This window comes from Macaca fascicularis, chromosome X (assembly GCF_037993035.2).
Source record: "Macaca fascicularis isolate 582-1 chromosome X, T2T-MFA8v1.1".
NCBI classification, from domain to species: Eukaryota; Metazoa; Chordata; class Mammalia; order Primates; family Cercopithecidae; genus Macaca; species Macaca fascicularis.
In genome coordinates this window covers 17429437-17453119 of record NC_088395.1, presented here as the reverse complement: position 1 = coordinate 17453119, position 23683 = coordinate 17429437, and the positions used below count along the sequence as shown (strand labels likewise).

Below are 23683 nucleotides of genomic sequence, written 5' to 3'. Positions count from 1 at the left end.
TCATAGAAACACCTTTTAGCACTTATAACTGTATTTTATTATGTTCTTTGTTTGAACCATTAATAATGAGAATGTGAATGAATGAAGAAATGTCTTAACTGTATAGTAGGTTTGGTAGGCATTGGTGAGAAGCTGTAGATTCTGGAAAGAGAAAAAAAAAAGCAAATTCCTTTTGTTCTATTTTCTGAGCTCTGAAATGTCTTGGAGAGAGATTTGAAATGGTTACAAGAATCAATTCAGTATCTCCAAATGAAGCCAGTATATTTCGTCTGAGACTATTCTGGCTGTTAGCCATCATATTTCTTGAATTCACTCTTCAGAAATAAGGAAAGTAGTTTATCTTGATTTAAACCCCCAAGCCTAAAATCACTGTTGCTAAATTCCAAAGAAAAGAAATACAAATGTGTGCACAAATGCACATACAAATGGAAATTAAAAGTTCAACAAATTTGTCATGTTAACAGCAGCTGGGTTGTTGCCAAGTAGCCTCATGTTCTAAGGGCACCCCCTACACACACACAGAAGAAACTCCACTTAAAGAATTATAGGCTGGTTGCAGCAGCTCACACCTGTAATCCCAACACTTTGGAAGGTGAAAGTGGGAGGATCACTTGAGACCGGGACTTGGAAACTAGCCTGGTCAACATACCAAGACCTTGTCTCTACAAAAGAAAGTTTTTATAAATTAGCTGGGCATGGTGGTACATGCCTATAGTCCCAGATATTCAGGAGGCTGAGGCAGGAGGATCACCTGATCTCAGGAGTTAGAAGCTGCGGTGAGCTGTGACCACACCACTGCATTTCAGCCTGGGTGACAGAGCAAGACCCTCTCTTAAAGAAAAAAAAAATTGTAGTTCTGCCCCATAAATATCCACAATTATTATTTGTCTATTAAAAGTTTAAAAATGTAAAAAAAAAAAGAACTATAAACATTGTCTTCTGTCTTTGAACCTTTCTCTTTCCCTAAATACTGTTCTCAGAGAAAAAAAAAAAAAAGTCAAAGTTAACTTGCTTAGTAAAGCAGAAAGCCACTTGCAACATCCATACTATGCTACTCCATACTGTTTTCCATTCAAGGTCATAGGTATCTCACTAGGATATTTATCTCCTCTCCATTTGCAGCAAATACACTACCTTTCTCTAGTAGTGTCTCATTGGCACCTTCCAGAGACTCACTCCTTTCTTAGAGTATAGTGGGCCCTCTCCAGTTGAGCAATCTTCCCTTTTCATCCTTGAAAGCCTGCCCCACCCAATTGCTGAGGCACAGTAGGAAATATTGTCAGTTATTACCAAAGACCAGAGGCCCATGTGGATGGAAGGGATGATTCTTCACCTCTTCCCTGCCTTTCCAGTTCTAAGCACTCAGGATGCTTTCCCGGGAAGATTCTAAAATGATTTCTCAGATTATCACTTAGTTCACCAAGGAATGCCTTGAGAGCCACATAGGTTTGGTTCTCTGTTTTTTTGTTTGGTTGGTTGGTTGGTTTTGTTGTTGTTGTTGTTGTTGTTGTTAGTTGTTGTTGTATGTATGTGTATGATCAGTTCTTATGCCTGATCTCACCAATGCTATTCCTTAGGAATCCTAGCTTGCATTATTTAGAAGGAGGAATTGTTTGCTGTTTTAGTTAACAGCTCTAAGCTCCACAGGAGGACTTTGATTGCAATCCTCTTATCTTCCTGGCATGCACTGACACCTCACATTTATATGTTAAAGCCAAGTTTGTAGGAGAATGTGTTGAAAAGCGACTCTCAAGGTTAAATAACAATAGTTGGGAACTTGATCTGAGCTTCCAAATAAGCTTTGTGACTTTAGACAGTGACTTAGTGCCTCTGACTTTATATGTCCTTTTACGTAAAAGAGGATAGTATCTCTCACAGTGTTTCCCAGAGTATTGAGGATGAGATCGAATGAAGCACCAGTGAACAGCAAACCTTTAAAAACCAAGTAGTTATATTCCTCCCAGGCAGAAATGTTTCTATGAATTATTGTTTCGGGACAGTGCTCCTTAAGGCACTTGAAAAATCTGCATGAGACTGCTAGTATCCAAGCCAATCTGGATGAATTTCCACACAAGATTTCCTAGGATATCATAGAAACATCTTTTATTTATTTATTTACTTATTTATTTATTTGCTTATTTTAATTTAGATGCTTTTTTCTTTTTTTTTTTTTTTAATACTTTAAGTTCTAGGGTACATGTGCACAATGTGCAGGTTTGTTACATACGTATACATGTGCCATGTTGGTGTGCTGCACCCATTAACTCGTCATTTACATTAGGTATATCTCCTAATGCTATCCCTCCCCGCTTCCCCCATCCCACGACAGACCCCGGTGTGTGATGTTCCCCACCCTGTGTCCAAGTGTTCTCACTGTTCAATTCCCACCTATGAGTGAGAACATGTGGTGTTTGTTTTTTTGTCCTTGTGATAGTTTGCTGAGAATGATGGTTTCCAGTTTCATCCATGTCCCTACAAAGGACATGAACTCATTCTTTTTTATGGCTGCATAGTATTCCATGGTGTATATGTGCCACATTTTCTTAATCCAGTCTGTCACTGATGGGCATTTGGGTTGGTTCCAAGTCTTTGCTATTGTGAATAGTGCTGCAATAAACATACGTGTACATGTGTCTTTATAACCATCTGATCTTTGACAAACCTGACAGAAACAAGAAATGGGGAAAGGATTCCCTATTTAATAAATGGTGCTGGGAAAACTGGCTAGCCATATGTAGAAAGCTGAAACCGGATCCCTTCCTTATACCTCATACAAAAATTAATTCAAGATGGATTAAAAACTTAAATGTTAGACCTAAAACCATAAAAACCCCAGAGGAAACATCTTTTAAAGCTTTAGACATAATGTTCTTCCTCCTTATCCAACAGTTACATAAGTTTTTAAGGATGATGGCTCCTTTCCATCATCAAATCCATTTGTCTTGATTTAAGATGTGGAAGCTGCCCATCATAAACAGTTCCACCACACCTAGAATATTTTAGTATTTTCTTTCCATGTTTATTCCTTACTTTGAGAACAAAATAATGTTCTTTTTCTGGCCTGTAATTGACAAGATTGTGCTTTACCTCCTATGAATGACAAATGCTCTACAGAGTCATCTCTCCACTTGACAACCTTCCTGCTTCTCCATGATTTCTCAAAACATAATTGGCAGGAAGCACAATGTCTATTTCTCTTCCTCACCCAGGTATTTATCCATCAAACCTGCTGAATCTACAAGTTTGGGTTTTCCAAGTAGCTTTTAAAAAATTAATTCCATGCCCTTCCTCTCCTTCATAACCCATTGCCACCATCCCCTCCAATGCCACCCCCTGTATGGTTTTACCACTTCTTAATAGTTACAATGCTAGCATCTATAATGGCTTTCCAGTTGTTTCCATGAGAATTTATTGGTGACTTACTTTCTCCCAAGTTCTTTATGCTTCTCTGTGCCCCGAAACCAGTCTGACAAATTACTTGTTTTAGAGTCCCTTTATATTTGTTCCTGGAGGTTTGATCTTGGCATTTATTATTATATGACTGGCACCTTGCCTTGAGGGCCATCATGCCAGATAATAGTACCAGAGTAGAAAAGCTCACAAGCTCCCACTCATATTCTCATTCTCTCCTCTCTCTCTCCTTCCTTTTCAGTGCCTCCCACAGCCTTTCTGTGTTTTTTTTCCTACCTTATTTTCCTCCTTCCCTTCCCCCCTCCCCTGCTCACCATTCACTGAATTACCTCTCTCCAAATTCCACCTCTCCATGAATAGAGCCTGACAATACCAGACAGCTGAGATCTACTGGAAAATACTAAAAATAATTGCCTTTTGTTATTAAAGTCAGATTTGGGGCTGCTGTTCCCTCCTAGGAATTTGTACAGTTTCCTGCAGGGATTCAGAGGTCCATACCCTAGTGCTGTTTTTAGAATGCAAAGGGCTATTTCAATAAACATGCCACTAAATTGACGGCGTCATCTTAAATTAACGTATATTGTTTCTTGTCCCATTTAGCTGTGGCTGACGCTTTTCTGGAATTTGCCATTGGAATATTTTACACACTGATCTCTTCCTGCTGTCCTCCACACCCTGTGTGATATTCAAGTTCCTTTTGAGATGCCAAAGGGCCACAATCCCCAACTCTCTCTTTCTCTCTCTTTCTCTCTGCCTCAGCTGCCTTGCCCCCTGGGGACGGCAGCATCATTTAACTTTTCCAGTGCAATCTTTTTTATTCAAGGTCTTGGGAAACCTCACTCAAGAGTCATCCTCCTTAGAACTCTGGTATTGACAGGCTGCCTTTTTGTCCATATACCTTTACATTATTAAAATCAGAACTAAATTAGTGTCTTAGTAGTAGCTGCCCAGCCCAGAAAATGATATGCTCCCTAGACTTAAAATATTACAGGCATTATTTATTGGGCTTGCTTTTCTATGTCTAAAACATAGGTTATCAGGCTTTAGGATGTATTAGAACCACCTGAAGTTTCTTAATCAAAAGGCACATTCTTGGTCTGCATCTCCAGAGGTTTTGATTCTTAGTGTGGGGAGGGGCCCAGAATGGACATTTAAATAGGAGCCCCATGTGCTCACTGATATAGAATGATCATCATAAAGATTTATGCTAGGTAACAGCTTCCCTGCACCAACTGGTGGTTTGTGACTTTATCCAGCAAAGAACTGTAATAAGAGTCATCAATCCATCCCATTATTTAAATAATGTAACTGGCAAACTGTTACCTAATAGCCCTCATTTTACATAAAAGACATTAACATTGTTATTCATTTTTGGGGTACGTTTGCAATTTAAAAATAATTATGTGAATGATAATATATTAGTATGGGTTCATGAGTTGTTAAGAAATGTACCATACTAATGTAAGACGTTAATAGGGTGGGAGGTATATGGGAGCTGTCTTTACTATCATCTCAATTTTTCTGTAAATCTAAATCTGTTGTAAAAAATAAAGTCTATTTTTCTTAAAACAGAAGAAAACAAACAAACAAAAAAATTCTGCCACCCACCAGAATGGCTATAAATTAAAAGACAGAAAGTTCCAAATGTTAGCAAAACTGGAACTCTTGTACACTACTGGTGGGATTGTGAATTGGTGCCCCCACTCTGGAAAACTGCTTGGCAGTGCCTGTGAAAGCAGAATATTTGTTTACCCTATGGCTCTGCACTTCTGGGTATATAGCCAATGGAACTATATCCATGTGTTCACCAAAAGATGTGTACATAGCAGCACTCTCTGTAAAGTCCCAAACTGGATATTAGCAAAATGCCCATCAATAATGGAATTCATAAATCACTTGTGACATGTTCAGAAAATGAAATACTACACAGCAACAAAAAGAAAGAAATTTAAACTATACTTAACAACCAGGGTGATGCAGAGGGAAATAAATCAGACACAAGGGAAAGTAGGCTGTATTATTCCACTTATATAAGTTCAAAAAACCAGTTCGAACTAATCAATGAAGGAAAAATCAGCACAAGGGTTATCCTTGGGGTGGGGAGCGAAATGAAGGGGTCTTCTGGGGCCAGTGATCTTTGGGGTTTTTTTTGTGAGGAGAGTAGGTACTTAGGTGTGTTCAGTTTGTGAAAATTCAGGGAAGTGTGCACTTAGGATTTGTGCATTTTTCTATATGTATGTTATACCATTTTATGAAAGCAATCCATGTTTTCTTTGGGGAAAGAACATAGAAGGGGTCAATATAGTGAATATAGACTCTAAACTAGATTGCCTTGGTTCAAATACCAGGTTTACCACCTATAAGCTGCATGACCTTAGGGAAGTCATGAAGCCTTTTTCACCTGTATGCCCTTATCTGTAAAGTGAGGATAATGATAGTACCTTTGTTGTGGGTTGTTATGACAATCTAATAAGTTACTATTTGCACAACACTAGTGTAAGACACAGAGTAGGCATCATATAAGTGTTTGTTAAGAGTTTTATTTGTGGGGGCACACTTAAAAATGTCTTTTGATGACCACTAACTACTTTAAAGGAGACTAAAGAAGAGTTAAGGAAATAAGAAAGGAATTAAACTTATTTCCTAGGTGGGATTCTTGCTTATGAGGGAAAATATTATCTTGGCACTTGGCCAGTTAATTCTGTTCTTCCTGACTTGGAGTCTGGACTCCCAACAGGCTCTGGGCATTGGTCCAGAGGCTTGACAACGAGCCACATCTGGGACTGCCAGGAACTGCCACAAAAGAGTCTGCCCAAGAAGGCCTGTTGGAATTGCTGGGGAGGGAGAGTGCCATCCAGTCAGGACCCATGCCAGGCCAGAGCCCCCTGAATCTACCTGCTGGGTAGAGCAGGCCCTGAATCCTGGCCTTTCCTCTAGCTCCCAGTCAGAACCTTCTCTTCCATCACAGGTCTCCTCCAAAAACAGCTGACTAAGACAGGGCTGCATTCATAGGCAGGAAAAGAAAATAAAGAGAAGAGAGAGAATCAAGCAGGAGTGTCCTACCCTCCCAGAAATAAGCCTGTAAGCATTCTGGGCACCCTCTCTCGCTTGAGTTTGTTCTTCCCTGAACATCCCTAGTGAATGAGGAGCCTGAGGAGTGTCTCCTTTTACAGGCAACCTCCAGAGTCCACCACAATCAGGTACCCGCGGTGTGGCTCGACCCACTCTTCCTCTCCCGGTTACTTTCTGACACAGCTGGCTCTCCAATCAAAGCTGAGTTCCCTCTTATCTAATCCTTTGCTTTAGGAAGTTTAACTCACCCTCTAAAGCCTGTGCCTGGAAAAAAATAAACCCAAATGAGAACAATTTTTATCTCCCATTATGAGTGGAAGTGAATCTCCTCTAGCTTGGCAAGTCTCCAGGAATATCCCACTAACTTTTAAGTCATTTCTAGCCTGCTCTCCTTTTTCTCTGTCTCCAGCTCTCTTCCAAATGCTCATTGAAGAAGAATGTTTCCCTTGTCCCTGCCCCTGCCACTTTAAAAAAAAAAAGAAGAAGAAGAAGAAGAAGAATAGTCTTAAGTTCCTGAAGCCATGTATGACAGACCGGCTAGTTTTACACCAAAACATTTCCCTTTACACCTTGGGCACACAGATGACTCTATTTCCTAGCCTCCCTTGCATGTTAGTGGGGCCACATAACAGTTCCAGCCAGAATATAGGTGGGCCCATAAAACCTCCATGCTATCCTCCATACTTTCTCTTTGCCTCATCTGCAGTCTGGATGCAGTAGCTGAGGTAGACTTGAAGGCCTTAGGGCACAGGGAAGTCATAAAATAGAAGGAGCTTGGGAGCCTGAATGCCTGCGTGGAACACAGGTCCTCATCCCTCACCTCCCCACTCCCACGCTTGGAATGTGACATGAACAAGAAATAAAGTTTAATTTGTGTGAAGCCCCTGAGACTTGGAGTGCCTGGTACTGACTAATACCCCAAGTTCCAGACTCTCAAACTTTCTACAAACTGGAACACCACATTCCTCTCTCCCAGTGGTTCCCTGTGCAGTCATCTTTGACCTTTCTGCATGGTAGGCCACACCTGGAGCATGTGCATCAAAATCCCACATCCTGATCCTTAACCTTTGACCTTGGTTCATGTTTCAACTTTTAATTTGGTTTCCTGCCTGTTGATTAAAATGTATTTGTTGGAAGTGAATTGAAAGTCTCAGAAATGGTGCCTGTTATTTCCATAACTGAGTCTTCAAGCCATATGCTCTGTGTATCCATCTGGGCATGTCTGGGATATTTGAATTAGTCCCATTGGCTGCAGTGTAGACAAACAAGCAAAGAGATTGGAAGCTGCCAACTCTCTCTATGATAGACAGGTCCTACCAAGCCATCCTTCCCATTCTAAGGAAGAACAATTGCAAGCACATTACTAAGAACAAGCCATTCATCATCCAGACTTTGCCTCTGCCTCGACTTGCATCCATAATGACAAGATACAGGCAGTTTTGTGGTAAACAGAGGCTGTCACAGACCTACAGACTGAAAAACTGAGTGAATTTGTTTGGCTTTGTAAGAGTTCAAGCTACCAAATTTCAATAAATAGTGATGAGTACAAAGTCTTCATCTTTTTTTTTTTTTTTTTTTGGAGGGAGGAAGTAGGTAAGCAAATTATCTGTAATTTAACTCCAGTCCAGGGCTCTGAACATCCTTCAGTAAGTTCTTATTTGGTGGGAAATTAGAACTCTTAGAGCTACGTAAATTCACTTTTCCGCTATTAAAGAACCAACACAAGTAACTGTTTGACTCAAGTTAACATTCACTCCTTGGAATAGATGATGAGTAAATATTTACCCACTGGCATAGCTGTTGAGTAATTGCCCATTAAAGAAGTTAAATGTTAATCACTTATTTCTGGACTGAGTAATTTCAACAAGATCCTATGACTAAACCATAAAGTCTAAAGGCAAGAAAAAAGCCCACATCCGTTTCTTTCTTTCAGTCTTGACCATACAGGAAAGGCCTACTCTCAGGAATGTCTCAAGTTAGAGTCATAACCAGTTTTCACTCCCTTAGTACTCAAAGCCAGCTAATTAATTGCCTTTTCATTGTTCTTCACCCAAAGAAACCTTGACCTCAGGTTAAGTATTAACAAGATTTGAGAGGGAAGAGTTGGACAGGAGTTTAGAGAGAATATGAGGGACATTTAAACTAAGAGGAGAAATGAAACCTGGAGATAGAAGACAGAAGATGTCATGAGGTTGGCTGTCCTACATCAAAGGGAAGTGTGCATGATAAATGCCATTAAAGTCAAAACCCTAGGCCAGATGTCACCACACTAAATTTCAACTTAAACGGAGGAGGACTTCAGCAGCAGATGGCCCACAAATAATGGGTAGGGAAAGTGTCTATGCCATCAGTCTCATGGAAAGGATCCTTGCTTGGTACCCACTCTTCTTCAGGATCAAAGAATGAGCTTGCAGGTGAGCTATCTGCACCCAACAAGGCAGCCTGCATCTGAATGAGAAGAGCCAAAATCCCTACAGAACTTCTACATATATTCCATGTTGGCAGGAACATATATAGCAGCTTGGTGGGTGTAGTGACTGCTGTTGATATCCACCCAGATCCCTTTAACTCTGGTGGAATCCTCCTCCCCACCAGTTATGAGTGTTGGCTGCTAAAAGCAACTCCCTTCTCTGCAGAATTGCCCTTCGCCAATGGGAATCATCTAGCTCAGAAGGTGATTCCTCCTCTCCCAGAGGCAGCCCATAGCTAATGACTGGCTGATAGCGTGGTACAAAAGGCCAGTGCCCTACTTCAAGGTGGGATCAACTCTGTGGTGCAATTCCTGCTGCAGTGAGATTGCACTGTAGCTAGTCTTTAGCTAAGGCCACAAACTTGCTTAGATCTTTTCCCCAGTCACAGCCTACTTCCCTTATGCCCCTTCTGAGAGCATGCTCTCAATGAAGCATGTGCACAAGAATCAATGTCTCAGTGCCTGCTCCTGTTCTGTTTGCTTCTTTTTCTGAACCTAAACAAAGACAATAGGACAGGCAAGACCTTCAGTCTCCCCCACTGCCTCCAAGTTGCCTTAGAATTTGTTGACAGAGATTGTGTGGACAGGTGGAATAGCCTGATCCCAGGGGTACCCCAGGCAGAATGGAGACAGAGTAACCCACCTTACTCCTTCCAACCAATGACTGAATTCCACTTGGAGGACAAGCCTCAGCGTGTAAGACTGCCAGGTACCTCTCTCCTCCCTTTACTGATCCATGCCCTCCCTCACCTGCCACCCACCCTCTCATAGATATCCAAGCAAAGACTCCCTTTCTTCCATTGGACTTTCTTCTGCCTAGTGACCCCTTCCCTCTAAGAAATGTCTTTGAGTTAGTGACCCCCTTCCTCACTTCTACACTGGCATGTTTTTTGCTTTTGTTTTTGGTTTTGGTTTGTTTTGCTTTGCTTTTGCTATAGGAATGTCTACATTGCATGGTGTACCAGAAAGAGTATGGACTTATTATATAAAGTGGGTGAACATGGGCCAGTTATTCAACTTTTCTGAACATAGATTTCTTCATCTGTAAAGTGGTGTTAATAAGACCTACCTCACAGAGTTGTTGGGAAGATTAAATGATATAAAAACTAGATTTTCATTGTTACCCTACATGGTACACAATAGGTACTCAGTGGTAGACTATCTGGTATATAGTAGGTGCTTCTCCTTAGTGGAGACTTCAAAAAAGGACAAATGGGTATAAAAAAGAAACTGAAAAAGCAAACTCTACTCTTAGCACACACAGACACACAGGCATCCCGCTTCAGGTCAGTTTCCTCCATCCATCCACCTACTCTCCCATCCATCTGTCCATCTACTCATCCATTCATCAGAAACCCCCTCAAAACCTTAGTATCCCTTGTGAGCCATGTATTGTGGATACAGAAGTAAATTAGACATATACTCCATGTAAGAAGTTTACAGCTCATTGCTGACAATAGCTGCATACCTTTTCCTTTGGGAATCCAGGGGTACCTGGATGGAGGTGGAAACAGGAGATCAGGGGCTCAGTTCCACACTGATAAGTCATTTATTCTTGAAGTCCTTCCTGTGTGAAGGATTCTTGCATTCTCCTATCAAAACAACTAGGTACCCCTTGGGATTTGATGGGAAATCATCCCCATTAAGTTGCTGCAGCCTGAAAGAGACTCCCAAACTACCAAGTTCTAAGAAATTGGGACTTCTTGACTGGTCTTCCCCATATGCCCAAAGAGCTCCTATTTTCCTAAAGACCAAAGGAATGGTGACTCCGAAATATGTTCCTTCCCAGTGGGCTCACTGGAATCCACTGGGATTCTTAATCCACTTACCATATTAATAATAAAAGCAGGAATGACTATCAAGGCCAAATAGAGTTCTAGGTGCTTGACATATATGTTAATTTCTCATGGTCCCAGCAACTCTGGGAGGTGAGTGTTGTATCCTCATCTTATAGTGGAGGGGACTGTTGAGGTCAGAGAGGTTAAGTGACTTAAGGTTTACAATTGGAGTAAGAGTCATGACTTGAACTCATATCCTACTTCAAAACCTGTGCTCATTTTAAATTTTGTGCCATGATGTTTCAATAAGTATGCTCTTACATTACATGCTGCTGCTTTTCTTCACCACTTACTTGTTGAATGGCCTTGGCCAAGCTTGTTTCCTTCTTCTTTTAAATTTTTTTTGGAAAAATGTTTAGGTTTTTATTATGGTAAATGATGAATTTTTAACATACCCCAAAGTAGATAGAACTTTACCATGAAATTCCACATACCCATCACACACATGTTACAACCATCTAGGACCCATCTGCCCTGTCTATACTCCCTCCACTTCTTCCCTCCCAGCTTGGCAGTGTCAAAAATCAAACCCCATTGGTCTGCCTCCAAAACCCTCCACCAAGCTGGTCCTTGCTTTGTCCTAGCACCAGGCTTTATTATAACATTCCTAAGGTCCACTTTAAATTATCATTTCCTGGCACATTTCTCTTTTTTAAAAAGTCATTGTCAAAATGAATAAATTTGATAGAACATTCAAATGGACTATAGAGAACATTTCAGGGCTTATCCTCAGATTTCCATTTGCCAGGCAAAGTTCTAAGGTGCCATTATTAAACTACATTGGTGATTGTTGAGACAATGTTAAAATGGGATAGAATTCAAAGCTCTTTTGCTCCAGCAAAAAGAAATATATAACCAAGTCGCTGGCTTGCCAACTGGGGAGTACAAGTTGTTCCTTTTCTTCCCCTTAATTACCTCTCAATGGAACATTCTAGAATACCCAGGGGGTAAGTTTCCACTAATCTTCAGGCCTCTTTAAAACCTAGGGCTGACACAAAAGCTAAATATAGAACAATATTCTATAAACAAAGTCCTGAGTCTAAGGATCCAAATGAGTCAGACATTGTTTTCAATCATGGCTTACAAAGAAAGTAGCCTGAATTGTGCTAATGGCTCCAACACCTCTGGATAGTATTATACTGAAGTACAAAAGACACAGAAGATCATCTCCAAGGAATGTATAATATGGTTGAGTGTATGGACTATGCCTAAATAAAATGACAGAGATAGACAGGTATATAGTGATTATTATAGTGACTGCACACTATTATACATACGTGTATTTGCATGCACATGTACACACACACACACCCACACACACACACACCAGTGGACCACTCCATCTCAGATGCACAGTCACAGTATGATGCAAACACACAGAAACACAAGACTATCCAGGGACCATGAGAGTCAGAAGCTTTAGTTTTGGTTTCAAGTTGGCCACCTCAGATAAAGGCAGCCAGAGGGAAATAAGGGAGCCTGCTAGACAAAATTCTTACGATCGGAAATATATTCCATTCCCTCTGTTCAGCCAGTAATGAGTCATTGCTTTCAGCAAGCTCCATCTCAGTCTTTTTGTTTCTAAGGCTCCTTCCATTCTATGATGCTATAAAGACCAACTTGAAAAACAACCAACAAGGTCAATTTCACACAGTATGGATTTATGGGGCAAGCAGTGTGATCCGGGGTCACACATTAGTTGGTGCACCTTGGGCAATTTATTACACAGTTTAAAACTAAGCAGTGTCAAGTGAGTTTGACCCAGGCACGAATGCATAAAACATACCTATTCTATGTGAAATTTTAAGGGCAGGGTGGAGGATTTTGTCTTCATACCAAATACCATGGAAAGAATAGAGACAGATGTTTTCCTATCCATTATGAGGGCTTAAAATGTAATCTGCAAGTATGTATCGGCTTCTGATCTTGGCTAGTAGATCTTGGGTCTGGTTGTGGAAGTGCAAAACTTGCTGCGTTGACACCCTTTGGCCACCAGAGAGCTCCCTGCATCCAACCAGGGGTGCCTATTGGATCAGTAAGCAAAAATTTGCAAAATGCAGGGTGCCTCCCTACAACCTAGAGCACAGATTCTATTGCTATCTCTTACACCAGCAAAATCCACTCATTTTCTCCATCAACAGTAACTCTGGCCTTGTCCTTTTGCCTTTTACAATGTGGGACTTGATGTATTCAGGAGGCAGAGGATTAACATGGGTACCAGGTTCCACATAGGACAAATGATTTCCCAGCTGTGGGGTAAAAGTCCTGGCCTTCAGATTTATGTGTTGCTTATGGCTACCAGAGCCAGTGACTACATGGAATACAGTACTCAAGAAAACTTGTTTTTATAGGTTTTATTTGGTGGCAATTTTCTTTTTTTACTCAAGTGGAAAAATAAAAACTAGTATAAAGAAGAAAATGATGATAATCCATCATTCCACCATCCCGGAGAAAATGACTAAGATTTGGACATAGTTCCTTTCATTTTCTTGGTTTTTCTTTGTGTGTGCGTGGGGAGGATGTGTGTGTATTCTTAGAGATAGTTGGAGCCCATTTGTATTCTGACATTTTTGGTAATTTTTCTAACCTGATATGATATTTTCTCTTAATTTTATAAGTGTTTTCCACATCATTAGATGCACAATGCAAGACAACTTGGAGAATTCAGAGGCACAGAAGAAAATTTAAAAACCCTTGTTTTTTCAGTACCCAGAGATAATCATTTTCACATTTTGGCATTTTACTGCCAGTCATTTTTCCATTTATGGTATTTGTTTTAACAAAACTGCGACTATACTATATATACCGTTTTATAGACTGCCCTTTTTGAATAATTTTATATAACAACCATTTCCTCCATATCATTAAATATCTTCCCAAAACATGATTTTTAATATCTGGGTAATACTAAAACTCATGAAGGGAGCTTAATTCATTTAATAAATTGTCTATTGTTGATCATTTGTGATGATTCCAATACTATTTATTCCAGATAGCACCAAGATGAACAACTTTATACTAATTGTATCCTATCATATCATCATTGATGATCCACCTAGCATAAGCTTTTAGATTTTGAATTACCAGGTCAAAGGGTTTGAACATTTTCAAAAGACAGATTCCAATTGCCACACAGTCCCCCAGAAATGTATCATTTCATATTCCCTTTAGGAATATATGAGAATCTCTGTCTCATCACACCCTCACCCATGCTGGGGATCACCAATTTTAAAAATGTTTGTGCATTTGATACACACACACTTGCACACACACAGAGAGTTATTTCTCATTGAACATTTAAAACTTCATGTGTTGCTCTCAAACAAGGACATGAATAGACAATTCTCAAAAGAAGATATACAAATGACAAACAGACATGTGAAAAAAATACTCAACATCACTGATGATCAGGGAAATGCAAATCAAAACCACAATGCAATACCACCTTACTCCTGTAAGAATGGCCATAATCAAAAAAATTTTAAAAAATAATAGACATTGGCATGGATGCGGTGAAAACAGAACACTTCTACACTGCTGGTGGGAATGTAAACTAATATAACCACTATGGAAAACAGTGTGGAGATTCCTTAAAGAACTAAAAGTAGATCTAGCATTTGATACAGCAATCCCACTACTGGGTATCTACCCAGAAGAAAATAAGTCATTATACAAAAAAGATACTTGCTCACGCATGTTTATAGCAGCACAATTCACAATTGCAAAAACATGGAGCCACCCCAAATGCCCATCAATCAATGAGTGGATAAAGAAAATGATATATACACACACACACACACACACACACACACACACACGCATACATACATACCATGGAATACTACTCAGCCATAAAAAGGAACAAAATGATGGCATTCGCAGCTATCTGGATGAGATTGGAGACTATTATTCTAAGTGATGTAACTCAGGAATGGAAAACCAAACATCGTATGTTCTTACTTATTAGTGGGAGCTGAGCTATGAGGATGCAAAGGCATAAGAATAACACAATGGACTTTGGGGACTCAGGAGTAAAGGGTGGGAAGGTGGGGAGGGATAAGGGACTACAAATTGGGTTCAGTATATACTACTCAGGCGATGGGAGTACCAAAATCTCACAAATCACCACTAAAGAACTTACTTATGTAACCAAATACCACCTGTTCCCCAAAAACCTATGGAAATAAAAAATTAAAAAATAAAAATAAAACTTCATGTATTGGCCATTTGTGTTTCTTCTTTTGTGAATTATTGAGAACCTAGTAAGGATCTAACACTATGCTATGTGTTGAAAAACAATTATCACTAAATCTTCCAAGAAACCTGGAAGACAGGTACTATAATCTCAATTTTGCAGGTGAGGAAACTGAGACTTAAAGATGTTGTGTTTTCTCAAAGTCACACAGCAAGGGAATGACAAAGTTTGGCTTCAAATGCAGATCCGTGATTCCCAATCTCATGCTCTGCCTACGATACCACATTGCCTCCCTGAGAAATTTTTGAAATGTATTTTTATAGGGGAGATAAGATTAAACAACCCTGCTATATCTGTACAAGAAATGTTGAGACTGTTAATATCCATGTAACTTCTACTCTGAAGTTTTAAACAAAAAACGGATGAAAGAACAATGGAGACTGTTTTATGGCTGCAGAGTCCAACTGCCTCACTTTCACAGATGAAGATTCTGAAACCCTGACGAGTTAAATGACTTGCTAGATAGTGAGGTTTGACCAAAAAATGGGGAAAGAGGGGAAAAAAAATCCCCCACAAACAGCACAATAACTTGAAAAGCTCTTTCATGCCTCTATGCTTTGCACATTTCTCTCTGTCATCCACCTGATGACTCAGTTAAGCTGTCAGGTCCTCTATAAAACCTCCCATTATTTTTTAAGGCAGAATTAACTGTCTCTCTCTTCCGTATGCATCTGTACTACAGCACTTACTGTATTATGTAGCAGAGATGTCCAACTGGCCAACAAAATTTTTTAATCCCTTCTGTGGTCTTGAGCTGCTGATGGAAAGTAGCTGCAGAGCCAGACTGGATTTCCAGGCACCCTCTTCCCAACCCTGGCATCCAGGAGTGGCCATGTGACTTATTTTTGTGAATGCTGTGTGAGAGCATAGATCTCCTACCACACTACACCCCTCCCCAGCCCCTGCCTTGCTTACTGCTTTTGAACTCTGTTATTTTGGAATATGATGCTTGGAACAAGGCAACCATGTTGCAATCACGAGACAAGTCTAAGAACACAAAGCCAGCATGCTGAGAATGACAAAGCAAAAGAATGGGAAGAGACAACCCTAGAACCATCTACATTCAGGCATTATATTTTGTAAGACAATCTTTACCATTGGAGCCACCATTACTATTACTTTTAACTTGCAGTTAAAAGACATCCCACCGTAGTCTCTGATTACTCGCCTCTGTCTTTCACAAGATCATTAGCTTTCAGGACATCCTTCATATTTAATTCATCTTTGTATCCTTGTTCCCTAGGTCTATTATAGAGCCTTACAAGGCTTCAACAAACGTTTGCTGAATCAAATCCACCAATGATATTCAATTTTAGTAAAAGATTGTGCTATGAGCAAATATTTCTTGATTTTCACTGGTCAATTTCTCTAAGAACCTATTTGCTTAAAACCACTCTTCCAGCTGTGGCTCCAGGAAGCTCTCTGCCATTCACACAGCCCGGTACAGAATTTGCTAGGCAAGGATTCATTTACTGCTTGTTAATTAGTCAAGTGCTGAGTGCACCACAGGACTCATTTTTACATTATTCGCACAATTGCGTAATTAGCATTTTAAAAGGTTTTCTAGGAGGCTGGCCCAAGTAAGTTTATCTTGAAAAATGCCACAAAAGGAAAAGAATAATTAACAAATCAGTTCCCAAGCAGATTTAGTGGACAATTGGCTTCAGCCCGAAAAGCACTGCATGGAGGACTGGTTTCCAGCTTGTGGCCAAAGAACGTATCTTTGCAGAACTGAAACTGGGAGGGGTTCTCAACCCTGTTCCCAGAGCAGCAGACCTGGTGAGGAAGGGAAGGAACACTCTGTGCTTGGTGGTGTTACGTGGTTTTTAGACTACTCAGTTTGACAATTAACTGAGGGCGCCTGTTCAATTTATTCCAACTAACTGGACAGTTACCAGTTGGTAGTTTGTTTTTAGAAGCTTAAGAAGTGCATGAGAGAGATCTCATTTTTATTAAGTGAAAAAAAATGTGTATTCTTTAATGTAGATGGCAGTTGCCTCATAAATTGATTAATCAATGGATTAATATATGTCAATGTATTTCTATCTTCTCCTAGAAACCCCAACTTACTAAATCAACATTGTCCCAGGTATTGGGAAATTCAGTTTTTGGGCCCCTTCTCTTCTCCTATAATTCATGAAAAACCTAGGTGACTATAGCAAGTCACTTTAGAAGTTAAGAGAAAATCATGGTACCATTTTCTGCCCTGTCAATCTCAAAGGGTTCAAAAACTAATAACAAGCCTGTGTAAAGCCAAGCTGTACAGTATAGCCAAGAAAGTTTTTCAGAGCTGCTCTGCCATTTTGGCCACAAAGCAGGAGCATCCATGCTTCCCATGGTGTTTCAGCCAGCAGTCCTTTGCTTATGGCATCTCCGCCCAAGCTTCCCAAGACCTGGTGGACTGACAGGGTTGATTAGAGGGCTGGGCTAAGGAAGTCATGGATTCTAGTCCTACCAGGGGTCAAGCAACATTAGCAGCATTCTCAGATCTTGGATAAATCCTGTGTTTGCTCACAGAAGGTGGTCAAGGAGCATGTGGTTAAAAAGGAGAATCTGATCTCTTTATTGAAAAAGCAAGTGACAAAGTGTCCTGTCATTCTGTCAATCTGATATGGGTTCCCAGCTACATTTTCTCTCAGGCATCTTATTATTATTAAATTCTCTTGTGGTGACTATAATTGTATGGTTTCCTTCGTACGTGTTTGAGCAGCTTTTACATGTGTGCTTTGGGTTCTCTTTGGATCCAAGTACCTTGAGGGCAGTGGCTTGTTTTCTAATGTTCTTGTAGCCATTCTCAGTTGGCATATCCAGAGAAGAGAGTCTGCAGTACACAAAGGACAGACATGCCCACACTCACCCAACCCACAGCACCTCATTGTCACTGCTCTCAGACCACCAACATGGCACTGTAAGACAAGAACTTCCAGACCAATTAAATAGATAAGAGGGGGCACAGAGAGGTTAAGTAACTTGTCCCAGGCCCCAGAGCTGGTTGGTGGCAGAACTAAGACAAGGAGATGGGTGCTCTGACTCTTCCACTGGACTTTTTGAATTAAATTGTGTGATAACAAATACACTCCTGGTTTTGAAAAGAGACCCCCAGAAAGCATCTCCAGTCTGGTCTCGCCTTTTGCCAGATGTCTTCGAGGTTCTTCTCATTTCTTCTGCTTTCTGTGTACAAACAACCACAGAGACATACTCTTATTATTTTTTTATAGTGAAATTGGCAAAAGAAATAGTTCTTTTTTTCACTTCATAAAAAACCCCTAAAACCTCAATCGATCTTCCATCAGCTCATCTAGAATGTGATTTTGGTTCTTTCTAAGTCAGTCTGAGTTATTATTACTATTATTATTGGCCATAAATCCCCCATGATATCCCTGGGAGGTGGGGCCTCCTCTGGATGATGGCATCTGTAGGAAGGTTGCAGGGGCTTCCAAGGGAAGGAATAGACTTACCTGGTGGACCCCTCCTCAGAGCAAAAGGCCCATTCCAGGTATTCTCCTCTCTTATTGAAGAGAGCAACCATAAAGAAAATCTAACCACATTGGATCCCATTAGATCTTTAGAAAACCAAACCAGAGGGCCCTGCTTCTTCAGTCACATTGTCCCATCCTGGGTGAAAATGCTGCTGGCAAAACACTGCTCATTGAGGTTTGCCACACTTCTAAAGGTCTGAATCTAAGAAACATGCACTCAGCACTGATATACAGAAAAAGTACATACTACTCACAACAATAGCTAATAGTAGTTTAGCCCAGAACATGTCAGATATTGCACTAAATCCTCACAACAACCCTATGAAGTAAGTGCTAATATTGTCTCACTTTTACAGATGAAGAAACAGGCACAGAGAAGTTAGGTAACCAGTCCAAGCACACACAGCTAGAGCAATAATAAATAATGATTAACTCTAAGGAATGGTTTGGAGAGGGGCTACTTTCCACTTTAAAAAAATTGTAGTCCAGGACTGGTGGCTCATGCCTATAATCTCTGTACTTTGGGAGGCCCAGGCAGGAGGATCATTTGAGGCCAGGGGTTCAAGACCAGCCTGAGCAGCATAACTAGACCCTGTCTCTATCCCCACAAAAATAAAAATAAATAAAAATTGTATGCATTACTGTTTATTACTTTTTTAGCCACAAGCAACTGCATTACTTCTGCAATTAAAAAGGATGTAGCAAGCTATAAAGTCAGCCTAATTCAGACTACATGAAAATAAAAGCTAAGTTCCTATGTTGATGACAATATTTTAAAAGAAAGTATAGCTCTCATCTTTAAGTGTTGAAGCCAGGCCAACCAAGTACCATCCAGTAAGGTTTTCTAGGGCGACTATTTGTTTGTGAAGAGGTATTGAAAATAGGGGACCTCAAGTGACTGGGGATGCTTAAAATGCTTCATCTTCTGAGGCATTTTAAATATTCTCCCAGCTTTCCCAGAGCTACTCATTTTCTAGTCCTTGGTGAATCAACATCCCAAATTCCACACTAGTTTCTCTAGTCTAACAAGGTTTGTTCATATCACAAGAACAGAGTAGCTGAATAAAATTCATGAATTACTGCCAAATCCAACATTTATATTTGGTGCCATCGCCTTTTGCAAAAACAGAACTTTGTGTGGCAGCTGCCACGAGACACTGATGGTGAACAAACACCAATAGGAGGCCCATCAAGGCAGCAGGCAAGAGGAAAAGGAGAAACAAGATACCCAGCTTCTCTGCCCAGGAAGCAGGAGCAGCAGCCACCCGAGTAGCTGGGGTGTGTGTCCCACGCTGCCCCCCCTCCCCAGGGAAGGGGTGGCCTCTCCTTTGTCCTCCCTCCTCAGAGCCTCTGAGGGGTGTGAAAGTCAAAACCCAGAGGAAGTTCAACAGTGTCAGGATGCAATTACTCAGGAAGGACAGGACTTTCTTTGAGAGTCTCTAATTTTCAAATCAGAGAATCTAGAAAACTCGGCAGCTCAAACTCTCCTCACTGCCCATCATACCCCTATAAGGAAAGCTTCTTGTCTTCTTACAGAGACACAGGACTGCCTGTCTCAGCAAACAAATTATCCATTTCGATCAGGGCTTCCTCTATGCCAACTCCCAACTCTCTCAGAAAACAGAGCAGGAAAAAGAGAGAGACAGAGAGAGAGAAAGAAGAATCAGGGACATCTGCTGGTTGCCACATCCATTTGCATAATTGGATTAATAAGCTCCATTTTGGAAATGGCCTAAATATATTTTTACATGAACATTGTTCTAAAACCTCATTAAGATTCAATTTACAACCCACCAAATAGCAGAAAACTTTCACTGGAGCTATGATATTATCCCCAGTCAAACCTAACAAAGGAAAGTATACAGGGAAATCCTACAATAATTTGTGGACATCACCGGCTTAAACGTGAAGTGGGGCAGGGTGAGGCAAGGTGTGATGGCATGAAGACCGACTTTCCTTCGTTTCCTTCAGGAGTTGCATATCTGCTGGGGGAATTCCTCCTCGCAACAGCCAGTCCAAATCTAGGTCTTCAGAATTCACCTGTGTCATTCCTTTGGCAGAAATAATTAGTTTGGGTGGCCATGTCTGGTGGGCATTTCAAGGCTGAATGAGTTTTGTTCAAGATTAACTACTCCAGATCATTCCCTTGAACACAAGATACCTTGTTTAGGGAGGAAGGAGAGAGGATTGATTTGTGTAAACACCTGGAGGTTGGGAGGCTCGTTACATCATCCTCAGAGGCTCCATCAATACCAAATGAATGAATGAATTTGGAGGCATTACTTGTTATGGGATGGATTTGTGGCATCTTTCCCATAGCACTTACTGCCACCTGACATAGTTCATTATCTCCGTCTCTTTCCTAGGATATAAGCTCTCTGAGCTCAAGGACCTTATCTGACTTGCAACCCCCTGTATCTCCTGCACCTAGAATTATGTAAGCAGTGGCCAAGAAATATTTGTTGATTAACTATGCAAGATCATTGGAAAGTGGCACTCCAAATGACATGTAGAAAGAGCCTGGTGGAATGTTCTACCCAAAGGTTATAAAACATCCAGATTCTTCCCAGAGCAGTTAAACTCCAACTCATGAGAGAAAGACCAAACCAATGACTCAATCAGTAGGTTGGCATATGGTCCCAGTGGGAGCCAAGGCAGGGCCTCAATGCCCATACCATGCTGACCCAGTTAGCTCAGACTCACAGCTGGCTATGGCCCCTCCTAACTTGGCATCCATTTTACATACCTGTGTGCATATGTGTATGGGTATGAATGTCTGCCTGTGAGCACACACTTATACAACCTGGGTTTTATTATCTTTATTTTAAAGAAGAGGAAACTGAGGCACATGAAGACTAAGTGACTTGACCTAGGTCATGCAGCTGGAAGGTTGCAGAGGCAGGATTCTCCCCTGAGCAGTTAGCCCCCTTTGCACCCACCTAAAATGTGGGGAAACACACCATGCATCTAAAAGGCTTCTCTGTGCAGAGTCAGGTTGTACACTAGCAGGCCCAGGGAGTGCGCTGTCCTCCATGTCTGAAGAGCTCTAGCATATCCAAGAAAAGGCCAAGGACTCTCTCTTCTCAAAGCCACCAGAGGAGCAGTTGCTATCGTTCCCTCATCCACCTCCTAACTGGACAACTCCTCTCACTTCTAGGTATGGATGGAGTTGAAGGAAACCCTGCTACACAACCTTACTTTTACCCCCTATGGTGTTTCAGCCTTTCTTGGAAAATAAATATATCAATTCTTAGTTATCCTTCTTCAGTAACAGGAAACAAGGAAAGCTACAGAATTTGGTAAAATCTCCTTTTGGCCAGCATTTCCACTTCCCCTTATACCAAGTCTTCCTCCCAGAAACACTCCCAGGCAACAGAACAAATGGTTAATTGAAGTTTTATTTCTTCTCCCCATTTCTCCAATGCTGGGTTTTAAAAGTAGGGAAATAGCTAAAAAGCAGGTAACAGAAGAGAAAAGAGAAGGTAAGTGAGGAAACTGAATAAATTTGAGGCCTCCATATCAGCTCCCAAAAACCCAACTGAATTATTTGATTTTAATTCAATGGCCGGACGGGACCAGCTCAGCAGCCCCATCAAGAAAGGGAATGTGGAAGGAGGGCCCTTTCAGGAGAGCCAATGGCACAACTTCCTCACTCTGCAATTCTGGAATCTTTTTTGTTTCTTTTTTGGAAGAGAGATTAACATCACTAAATAATAGAAGACCTACATTCTTGAAAATTTAATGACTGTCCTACATCAAGCAGCTGTCAAATTTCCTTGCTTGTTTTCTTGACAAAGTGTTTCATTCCAGACGTTCACAGGAGATCTTGCCTGCATCAGTTTCAAGTCACCACGAAGGGGAAGGTGAAAGGCAACCCTAGATAGCAGGAAATCCCAATTTCCTAATTAACCTGTTAATTCCAAAGGCCAGCCTGCCTTTCCCCCAAGCGATTCCACAGAAAGCACAGAGTGGAGAATAAACCAGCTACAGCGGCCTTATTTTACTCTGTTGGAATTATTAGCCAGCTACAGATGGCCTCATTTTACTCTGCTGGAATTATTAGCCAATTCCAACACACTTCTCCTGTGTGTCTTTGACTTCTCTCCCTTCCTTCAGTTCACTTCATGGCTGGTGGTCCCAATGCCCAAAACAACTTCTGCAGTGGCCCCCGTGTCTTCTCAGCTGGATTCTTTGGCTTGACTCCCCCACCTCCAGTCTCTTCCCATTTCTGGGGGACCCCCTACCATCAACTCTTGGGTGCAAGCTTCCATTCTTTCCTCAATATAAGTTCTCCACCTTCTTTCCCAGTCATAGACTTGGCCCAGTTCTCTCTCTACACTTTCACTCCTCTCCAGGAACAATATCAGGAATAGATGTTGCCAGAAATAACCTGAGCCCTGTCCTCTCACATTCTGATGTTACCCTATGCAGAGGGATATTGGAATTGCCCCTTGCTTCCTGTCTCCCTGGTAACCTCATCCAGAGTCACAGCCTTGAGATCAACTCTTTGTTCCAGTATCATGTCTGCATGGTCCCAAGAGGAAAGAGAACGTGAAACTCAGATTTCCCCACTGTGCTTGAGAGCCACCCCATGCCCTTGAAACTAATGATTAAGCTTCACTTTTAATTACAGGGGAATTTGAATGAGGCACGCTCTCCAATTTCCTCACTGCCCTCCCCGCCCCAGTGGTCCTGGCTACAGCAAGGTTGCCCATTAAAGTTCAACCGGACTTCAAACAGAGAGTTCCTGACATGCATGCTTCATTCATTGAACATTTACTTCTTGATGTATATTGCTAGCCAAGCTCTAGTTATGAGTAAAGAAGTCAATGTGAGCAAAGAATTCCATCTGGAGAGAAGACAGACATTTGTTTCCTGTCCTTAGTGACTATTAATAGCATTCGCTTCTCCTTGGAGACTGACTTCGGAAATGAGAAGGGGGAGGGGCTATCTGGCAGGAGCAACATATCGCAGCATCAAGCTCCACACTCTGTACTCTGCAGGAGACAGAAAAGCTACCGCTAACCCAAGTTAACACTGCAACCAGTTCCCCACGCCTCCCACTGCTGAGCTCCTGTGCTCAGTATTCGGCTAGATTGCTTTAGTTCATAGCAGTTATCAATTTCTAACATACTATCTACTTTATCTATTCATTATA

The 23683-nt window shown here is 41.1% G+C and overlaps 1 protein-coding gene across 3 annotated transcripts in view; it reads right to left on the bottom strand.

The window, feature by feature from the left end:
* NHS (NHS actin remodeling regulator) overlaps positions 1-23683 on the bottom strand; it is a 363822-nt gene that overhangs the window by 133726 nt on the left and 206413 nt on the right. The window lies entirely within an intron of this gene.